This window comes from Palaemon carinicauda, chromosome 5 (assembly GCF_036898095.1).
Source record: "Palaemon carinicauda isolate YSFRI2023 chromosome 5, ASM3689809v2, whole genome shotgun sequence".
In the NCBI taxonomy this organism is placed as follows: domain Eukaryota; kingdom Metazoa; phylum Arthropoda; class Malacostraca; order Decapoda; family Palaemonidae; genus Palaemon; species Palaemon carinicauda.
This window is the reverse complement of record NC_090729.1, coordinates 140,921,075-140,930,031: the sequence shown is the minus strand read 5'-3', so window position 1 is coordinate 140,930,031 and position 8,957 is coordinate 140,921,075. Positions and strand designations below refer to the sequence as shown.

At 43.7% G+C, this 8,957-nt stretch overlaps 1 protein-coding gene across 1 annotated transcript in view; it reads right to left on the bottom strand.

Moving 5' to 3' along the window:
- BBS8 (tetratricopeptide repeat protein 8) overlaps positions 1-8,957 on the bottom strand; it is a 359,101-nt gene that overhangs the window by 187,682 nt on the left and 162,462 nt on the right. The gene's annotated exons all lie outside the window — the stretch shown is intronic.

Sequence of the window (8,957 nt, the reverse complement as noted above, 5' to 3'; positions counted from 1 at the left end):
CCTTTGTCCTCAATGGAAAGTGCTAGTGAATCAGACTAGTAAGTAAACAATGTCATCTCCCAGCTTCTGTAACTCTTACACTTAATTTTTCTTCAGGCTACTGCAGCTTGGCACAACTGAGTTTGCTACATATTTGTACAGACTTAGGTGAATAATGCTCATTTTATAGTTAGGATTAATAGAGATATGTTTTCCATAGCAGTGAGACCTAGATTTTATGTAAAATGTGAACTAAATAATCTCCTGTCAGCAAAAGTAGATCTTCATTCGCAGCATGTACATTGTAAGACACATTTCTTACTTGTGCAAATTGCTAATAACATCTTGTTCAATTAAGCTGTAGGATTTCAGGTTACTAATGAAATAATTTTGTGGAATGCTTTTTCCCTGTAATACTGCATCTGTCACACTACTGCTTGCAACCATTGAGCATGATGACAGTCTTAGTGATTTCCTTTGCATATAATGGCCAGGAAAGACATAGTATAGCAGACTTACTGTACATATATACAGAAAAGGTCAGTGTCCCTCTGCCTAGAACATGCATCAAAATGATGATGGGCTAGTAATAGAAATAAAAGATACTTGGAATCGTGAAAGCACATCCCCCAACCAAGAATTAGTGTCCTTCTACATTTCCAAAAAGAATTCAACACCATATGAATGAAGGGAAGATCTACAAGGATAGTATTTCCTATTTGGTTCTTTATCTAATTCGGCATGTGCCTTAGTAATAAGACTAGATAAGAAAAAATCAAATAAGGGACAATTAGAAACCTAACTCCACAAAGAAAATTAGATACACTCCCCCTTACACTATATTATTATTATTATTATTATTATTATTAGCTAAACTACAACCCTAGTTGGAAAAGCTGGATGCTATAAGCCCAAGGGCTCCAATATGGAAAAATAGCCCACTGAGGAAAGGTAATAAGGAAAAAAATAAATTACAAGATAAGTAATTAATAATCAAAATAAAACACTTTAAAACAGTAACAACATTAAAACATATCTTTATATATGGTCATATATAAACAATACAAAGCCTTTTTTGGGCTCAGCCATGTTGTCCTGATGGAAGGTTCCTTTAGGCAGCTTTCTAAGTGATATTTGGCTACAGTGATACTCCCAGAGAATTAACCACAGGTTCCCAGAATTCTAACTCCTGGCGCAAGTATCCTTAATATAACTTTTAAGGATATCACATAAAATCAGGGGACGTATTTCTTGATACGACACATGGCAATCTTCACCCCGAATAGATTTTACGCTTTGAAGGGGAAGAGTGGTGAAAATGAAGGGGAGCCGTTATCAAGGTTACCCGGTGGATCCCCTCCCAGTACTACTACGGTGCATCATTCCTTTTAACGTAGCCATTTAAGCACGGTGCTCTCCCACGTTGCTCTCGGTGTAGTTACTGTTTTGAAGGAATATTACCATGCATCTTCAGCATCTTCATCCTCCGGAAAGTTGAGTATTTAATCTTTCCTGTGTATAATTTTTGGCTCCCTTCTCACAGTTAAATTAACATAATTTAGGTGTGTTAAGCGAAGCATTGCCATCCCCCAAAGGCGGCCATTTTAGGACCGCTGTCGTACGCCATCAATGCTTTATTTAGTTAGTAGTACGACGTTCCCGGTATTTAGCTATAAAGAAATTCTAGCTAGTTAGGCAAAATTATACTAGTGAAGATGAGATCTACATATGTAATATTCCCTCTTCCAAATAAACGTTTCGATCGTATACGATAGGGCCTCGGTGGTACTAGCGTAGCTGAGATCCCGACTCGAGTTAGGCTAGCCTAACACGTTTTAGTATACTGTACTTTAGTAACATTATCCCCTGTTTAACCTCTAGTATCGTTTTTATTAATTCGGTTGGAAATATAGATATCTCCTAGAATTACTAGCATAATTCGATACTCTTCTCTTTTAGAGAAATGAGGATAAACCCTTCCTTCGCCCTGAATGCCGCCAACCCAGGCGACAACCCTATCTTCTGTCATTGCCATCAAGAAGTGTACTCGGGCTTGACTGGGATAGTGTTTTCTGTCGATCTTCTTTGCCGGTGAGTATCCCGGCTTTGAAATACGACAGTAACTCAGGGTATTCTGTCTTGATGCTGACAACGCTACCGCTGGGGGAATAGTCATTCCCCTGCCGGTTACACCGTTGTCGACATAGGAAGTTCGGCTTCTCTAGTCCACAACCGAAAGTGGGTAGTATAATTGCCGCCACCTTTCTCCCTTGTGGACTAGATGACATGTCTTATATCCAGCAATGTCTCAGGCTAGAGAATCGTTATTCCTCTGCCGCCCAAGTCGGCACCGGTATAGGAAAGTATGTTTCCTTTATTTGCAGCCGAAAGTAGGAGGCATACCTGCCGCCATATTTTTAGTAAAATATAAGACCCTTTCCCTTCCCCTTCTGTACGATTCCTGTGGCCGGTATTCTACAATCACCCCACTTGTTGGGCTGACTGGGTTACCAGTTGGGCTCCTACAAAGGCAGTTAGGTTGCCGCTTCAACCATCTCCCTAACGGAAACAAAGCTCCGGTAAAGGTTGAGCCGGCCCTGACGGCTGCTGGTGGGAAACCCATTACACTTTTGAGTATTCTTCAGTCCTCCCTTGGACTGCCATCCACAAACCCTGTAACCGGCAGTACAGCCGGCAACAGAAATTCTGGCTGGATGGATTCCTCCCCTTCCATTTGAATCCTCATTCTGAAAAGAAGGCAGTAGAGACAGTAGTCCCTACAACCCCAATTATTGTATTAAACTATAATAATGAGGTAGTCCTTCTTTCCATTCTTTCTCTCTCTCTGTCGGCTTGTGCCGCCAGGTACTTGCCTAACCCGGTAGAATACCGGCAAAACTACAGTATAAGACTATACAGTAGCCAGTATTCCTACAGTATAACAATACAGCAGTTAGAAAACTACAGTATATAATAATACAGTAGTATGAAATTTCCAACATACTCTGTGTATCCTTTCACAGTCCATTGTTGAGACCGATTAGAAAATGTTGAGGTGAAGTATTCCTTCAACATTCTGATGTATCCTAGATCATTGGAACACCAATGATTACCTTACAGTATTAATATTCTACAAGTGGTGGAGTTAGAGTTAGTATCCATTGACTCCAGCTCTACGTACGAGAGTTATTCCACTCTGTATTTTCTCTAATAAGGAAATTAAAAATATCAATATTGTAGGGGGTCACAGCAATTACCTGGTGGGGAAACATAAATAGGTGTCTTTCCTATTTCTTTTCTAGCTTACTATCCTAAGCTATGATAATAATAGTAATGTATACTATTTTATGCATGTGAAAATTTATCAGTGAGATAAATTACCCCATATTCATTTCACTCTTTCTTTCCTTACAGGAGGGGGCTAAGGTGAAGTGTGCAATCCTGTTCTGCAACCACAAAAGTAGGGACTTTTGTGGCCACAAGATGTGCAGGTCTCATGCCCCCTGCTCCATCGCAACTGAAACCCTGAGGTATTGGGATCCGAAGGATTGCACCATCTGCTTGGCCTTGATAACCGAAGGATTCGGTGAAGACATCCCTGAGACGACGGAGTCAAGGGATACAGCGAGGGAAAGCCTTCGGAAGTGGGTAAGAGGGTTCCAAAAGAACTCTCCGGGACCTTACCTGCCCAACGAAGCTCTAAGATGCCTTCTGTTACCTAAGGCCCAATCCGACGCGGTTGTACCTCAGGCACAGGTCAAGCCTTCCTTGATCCAGCTGACGATAGAGGGTGACATCAACAAGGCACTTGAAGGCATGGACATCCATCAAGAGCGGATGTCGGAGGTGTCATCAGACACCGAAAAGGATCTTCTTCTGCAAGAAAATCCTGAAGAAGAGGTGGCCCAGCCACCCATGGAGGAAGAAGGATCCGTATCAACGATAACAGAAGAGCTCAGTTTTCTGTGACGGTATATCAACGTGTGACGTCAACTTCTTCGCCCCCAACTCCTCATTTGGATCCGCTGATAACCAAGGCCAAGGCGCTCCTAGAACAGCTTCAACAAATGATGGAATCGTTCCGCAAGGAACAACAAGAGATGAGGAGGGAACTTAGAGAAGCGAAACGCTCGGGCGTTCTCAGAGGCTCTCACAAGCCTATCAAAGTCTATGACTTATCTCAACGCTCCGAAACCAAGCCCTGGAGGTATGCGGAGTATATGCCCATGATGAATGTGAAATTGTACATCTCCGAGAAGATGGGGGCCAAACCCCTCGAAGATCTCCTAACATTTTGGCTTACTCAGAATGTTACGTGAGATTGCGAGATGAAAGAGCATCTCGTGAGGAGACGGAACCTAAAGAGGTCATGATCTTTGAACATGACAAGGCGCAGGCTCTTTTGACAATTACCTTAAAGAAAGCCGGCTATACCAACTCGAAGGTTTCAGCTTTGAGCTAGAAGCACCCTACCTTCCTTGCTCCTTCCTTCAGAGCTTTCCCCTTTTCGGCCAAAGCTCTCAACTGCGTGCTGAAAGCAGTTGACGCGGGCAAACCATGCCCTACGCTAGAGGAGTGCAGACCATTGTCTCTAGCTCTGCCTACCTGCGAGAAGGAATGGAACGAGGTTCATCTAACCTTCTCAGTCTTGTAATTGGATCCAGAGATAGCAGGACAAAAGTTTAACGAGAACCTTCCAAAGCTGTCGGAACATCTGAGAAGGGAACAAGAGACAAAAGAGAGACTAGCTGCCTCTTTGTCTCTCCAGAACTGTATGGAGATGTGTGCAGGCCTTTCAAATACCCCAGATATGTACATGGTCCTAGCCAAGACTCACATGGCTACCCTTGTTAAGGACATGTACGCTTTCGTAAAGGCCAGGAGGGCCTGTAGAGAGATGTGTTTGCCAATGCAACGGTCAAACACGAGCCCAGGAAGTTGATCACTTTAAGCATCTGGGGCAAGGACCTCATCCCAAAAGAAGTGGTCCAGGAGGTCATTGCTAAAGCCGCCACGGAGAATAGGAACCTTCTTCAGAAGTGGGGCATGTCTTCCAAGAGAAAATCATCTTCTGACGCTGGTCCCCAACCCAAGAACAGGAAGACAAAGAAGCCACGTGTGTCTCACAGACCAGCACAACATCCAACTGTAACCATGACCAGAGTGCCCAAAATAGTTGCCCAGCCGCAATCCACCTTCCAAATGGTGCCCCAGCAGCTGGTAGCTCAGTCGCCGGTATTTAATCCAGGCTTTGAGAGGCACACCACTACCTTTCGCCCTAGAGGCAGAGGCTCTAGAATAGGCTCCTCAAGAAATCCCTCAAGGGGTAGAGGAGGACGTGGTCAATGTAACAAATCCTCTGGAACATCTCAGCAATGAGATGCTCCAGGTAGGAGGAAGACTCTTCCACTTTTGGGATTGTTGGACCTTCGATCCCTGGGCCCACAGCCTAATCAAGAATGGACTCGGGTGGAAATGGAACAAAACTCCACCCCCTTTTCCCCTTTTCCTCAATTCTTCCAACACTCCACTCCCTTATTGGAAGAATATACCTTAGAACTCTTGAGCAAAAAGGTAATAAGGAAAACGAAGTCCATCAAATTCTAGGGAAGGCTGTTTTTTGTTCCCAAGAAGGACTCGGACAAACCCAGAGTCATTCTAGACTTGTCTCCACTCAACAAGTTCATCGAGAACATCAAGTTCCGGATGTTAACCCTACAACACATAAGGACCCTGTTACCAAAAGGGACGTACACAGTCTCAATAGACCTGGCAGATGCTTATTGGCACCTACCAGTCAGCTGCCCCCTCTCCTCCTACCGAGGATTCAGGCTACAGAAGACAAACTATGTCTTCACAGCCATGCCCTTCGGACTAAACATAGCCCCAAAGATATTCACAAAACTCGTGGACACAGTCGTCCAACAGCTACGCTTAGAAGGCATTCAGGTGGCGGCATACCTGGACGACTGGCTGGTGTGGGCAGCATCCACGACAGCTTGTTTGCAGGCAGCCACGAAGGTGATTCAGTTCCTGGATCACCTGGCCTTCAAGATCAACTACACGAAGTCCCCCCTCTCTCCAGCTCAGGAGTTTCAATGGTTAGGAATCAATTGGAACTTGCAGTCACACCGCCTCTCCATTCCACTGAAGAAGAGGAGAGAGATTGCGGGATCTTTCAGGAGACTACTGAAATTCAACAAGAGTTCAAGATGCCAACAAGAAAGAGTACTGGGCTCTCTGCAGTTTGCAGCAGTGACAGACCCAGGGCTAAAAGCACAACTAAAAGATGCGTCAGGAGTCTGGAGAAGATACGCATCACGCTCGAAGAGATCAACAGAGATTGACACCGACCCTACTGCGATCGCTTCTAAGGCCGTGGTCAAAGGTGAAGAGCCTGACAAGGACAATTCCCTTACAACTACCTCAACCTTCAGTGGTCATCCACACAGATGCCTCACCGGAAGGATGGGGAGGCCATTCCCATTAAAGGAAAGCGCAAGGGAACTGGTCACACCAGTTCAAGACTTTTCACATCAACATTCTGGAAGCCATAGTCTTCCTGACGTTGAAGAAACTATCCCGTCACAGATCAGCTCACATCAGGTTGGTCTTGCACAGCGAAGTAATAGTGAAATGTCTGAACCGACAAGGCTCGAGATCATCTTACATCAATCACGTGATGTTAGCCATCTTTCGCTTGGCAAGGAAGAAAAGATGGCACTTATCAGCAGTTCACCTGCAAGGGTTCCGCAATGTGACGGCGGACGCTCTATCCAGGCAAAAGCCGATAGAGACAGAATGGTCCCTGGATGCAGACTCATTCTCCTTTATCTTGGAAAAAGTCCCGGAACTGCGGATCAACCTCTTCGCAACGAGCGACAACAAGAAACTACCTCGATATGTGGCCCCTTACGAGGACTCTCGGGCAGAAGCAACAGACGCCATGTCCCTCGATTGGAACAGATGGAATCATATCTATCTGTTCCCACCAACAAATCTCCTGCTGAAGGTCCTCAACAAGCTGAGATCCTTCAGGGGAACAGCAGCAGTAGTGGCCCCCAAATGGCCCAGGAGCAATTTGTTCCCTCTAGTTATAGAACTGAAACTGAAGCTGTTTCCTCTACCGAATCGAGCTCTATCCCAGCTGGTTCAGAAGTCGACTGTCTACGCTTCATCATTGAGAACCCAAAACCTTCATCTCATGATTTTCTCGCCTTAGCAGCCAAGAAAAGGTTTGGGATCTCAAAAGACAACATCGACTTTATAGAAGAATACAAGTCAAAGTCAACTAGAAGACAATACGAATCGTCTTGGAAGAAGTGGGTTTCCTTTGTGATAACAATGAGACTGGCAGAAATCTCGATAGAACTTTTGCCTTTCCTTCTTCATCTACCTTCATGAACAAGGCCTGGCTTCCACCACAATAACTACGTGTAAGTCAGCTTTGACTAGACCTCTTCTTTACGCCTTCCAGGTGGACCTGTCAAACGAAATCTTCAACATGATTCCGAAAGCATGCGCTAGACTCAAACCAGCAACCCCTCCAAAGCCATTATCATGGTCCTTGGACAAAGTCTTGCACTATGCTTTGAATTTGAACAATGAAGATTGTACCCTAAAGGATCTAACACAGAAAGTGGTATTCTTGTACGCTATAGCCTCAGGGGCTATAGTTAGTGAAATAGTGGCCCTATCTAGAAATGAAGGCTATATTCAGTTCACAGAAGAGGGAGAACTGAATCTTTTCCCCGACCCTACCTTTCTCGCCAAAAATAAGCTGCCCACCAAAAGGTGGGGTCCTAGGAGAATCTGCCCTCTGAAGGAGGGATGTCTCTCTATGTCCAGTAGAGTGTCTTAAGGTCTATCTTCGAAGAACTTCAGACTTCAAGGAGGGACAGCTCTTCCTAGGCGGAACCTCAGGATCAAACTTATCCCTAAAACAACTGAGAGCAAAACTCATCTACTTTATTCGCAGAGCGGATCCTGACAGTACACCCGCCGGTCACGATCCTAGAAAAGTTGCTTCCTCATTGAACTTCTTTCAACATATGGACTTTGATAGACTCCGCTCATATACGGGATGGAAATCATCTAGAGTCTTCTATAAACATTAGGCGAAGCAAGTGCATGAAATGAAACACTTTGTGGTGGCGGCAGGTAGTGTTATAAAACCTGTCGTCTAGTGCTGCAATGAACAGTGGACTGTTTTGGGACTTAACAGTGTATTGGGTGAACAGGTATTAGTACCTTCGAGTGTAATACCTTTTAATGAAAATCGCTATGGTGATTTTCGGACTGTTCTATATAGGTGTAGAATCTAACCAATAACACCAGTGCCGTGTGAACATTTGTACACAGTGTTGAAACATATCCAACATCTAAGTGAAATAAATAAATTAATTTCACAATAGTGAGTGGCATTTACGAATGAACTAATATATATGTATTTTCTTCCCTTACAGGTTAAAAATATATATACCCAGAGATGTAGATATGTGACAAAGATTCTTTCTATTGATACATTTTCTTTTTGCATTTTTATATTTTGTGTATAAAAATAAAAAGACATCTAAATGTATCTGCTTCTTATTTGCCCTTTATGAATACGAATAAAACTATCCAGAGCCTTTTATTTTTCCTAAAAGGATATTCTTGAGAGTAAAACCTCTGAAAGAACAACCTAGTAATGAATACGAATAAAACTATCCAGAGCCTTTTATTTTTCCTAAAATAATATTCTTGAGAGTAAAACCTCTGAAAGAACAACCTGGTAATCTTTACAAGTTCCCCATTGTTCCGACAGAATGACAAACTTTGCCGCCTTATAGTCGATATCGACAATTTCCCTGCAGGGGGCACGAAGCTCCGAGTTAGTTCCAAACTTAGTGGATATGACAAATAACGGTAATGTCATATATGTAAGGTCTGGGAGACCACATAAGGAACTCAGTCAAAGTAAAGGCACTTATTCAAAC